The sequence below is a fragment of the Oryzias latipes genome, chromosome 21 (assembly GCF_053564925.1).
Source record: "Oryzias latipes strain Hd-rR chromosome 21, Olatipes_Hd-rR_3.1".
Lineage (NCBI taxonomy): Eukaryota > Metazoa > Chordata > Actinopteri > Beloniformes > Adrianichthyidae > Oryzias > Oryzias latipes.
This window is the reverse complement of record NC_136257.1, coordinates 19,593,305-19,594,872: the sequence shown is the minus strand read 5'-3', so window position 1 is coordinate 19,594,872 and position 1,568 is coordinate 19,593,305.

Here is a 1,568-nt window from a genome sequence, read left to right as displayed (position 1 = left end):
CACAAGGTGGCGCTGCGCAACTTTACGCTTCTGAAAGTCGCTTTTCACTCAGAAGAAGAGAGCAAGTATTTACACGCTTGTCAGAATCAAACAAAGAAAACATGAATATTTCAAGCACCAGTAGCTCCAACTGGTACTTGGTTCGGGGATATTTTAGAATGTCCGTCATTATTTCTTCGCGGCAGTGTAGACGCTACTTGGCGTCTATCTTCTTCGCTGGTATGTGTGCTCAGCAAGGCAGTTTTGTGTTTGAGCGCCCCCAAGTTGTGTTTTACTGTAACTTCAGAAGCTCCAGACACGTGAGCAAAAGCGCCATTCTCATTGGTCGAGTAGATTTCGACGCGACGCGTCGAAAAAAAAAAACGAACCCGAGGCGTTTTTTTTTTTTGACGCTTTAACGCCTGGCGTTTTTTCGCGTCGGTGTGCACACTCTCGTTGGTGCCCTTTGTTTAGTCACGAGGCGTTAAACGTCGGCGAAAATCGCCGGCGAAATTCGTCCCGGTGTGAACAGGCCTGACTTGACAGGAATGAAGTTAAAATCTGAATCAATCATATAGCTAATAATTTAATAATTGCAATGGCTTTAAAATAACTTTGTGTCCAATGATCTGTCAATGTCTGATCGTCTGATACCAAAAAGGTTATGGAGACACCTGAAAAGATAAATAAAAAAGGAGAATAACTAATGTACAGAAAAGACCAGAACACTAAAAAAAAGAGATGTTTGACTGAGAGTTCGTTGACCTTGGCAACATTAACAATCACCAAATGTGTTTTCTTCTCTCTGCCTCTTTTACTCACTCTGTCTGACACAGGGGAGAGACAGAGGCCCCAAACAGTACCTGTGTGTAGAATAATCCTGCAGTGTACCCAACACCTGTGTCTGCAGAGGGATCCAGCAGCTCTCTGTCTGCCTTTGTTTCACTAACACTGATGTCCTCCTGTTTTGCCCAATCAAAATAAAACGTTTATCACGTATCAGATTTTTATGTCTTTTCCTTTAAAATATTTGAAGTTCTTTCTAAACATTGATTTAGTTATTTATTTGCTAGTGCAACTATCAAGTTATCTGTAACTGTTGCACATATTTACACTTCGTTGATAAAGTAAATTTTGAATTAATTATTGTGAATATTCGGTTCATTTATTTAGCCTGATGCTATATAAAACAATTTCTTGTAAACTGATTAATTAAATTAAAGAAAGTTAAGCAAAAATTATGTTTACCAAACTGCTGTTTATGATTTGGAACAACCCATTCCAGAATGTAGAGGGGTTTAAAAATCTACAGATGTGTTACATAAACGGAAACAACAATTGAAAATAAACACAAAAAATTTCTAATTGATACGATTTTTTTGTCAATATGAAAGAAAAAAAAATTATAGATCATATTTCAGACTAAAACAAAACTATTTCATGAGTGAAAACGATTATAATTAAGAAAATCAAAATAAACTATTTTAATGAATGATTTGTGTGACGTTTGCAAGGTAAATACATCATGTTACTCTTCATTTAGTTTTTTTAGTTTTTATTTCAATGTGTACGTAAAAATCTAGATGGTA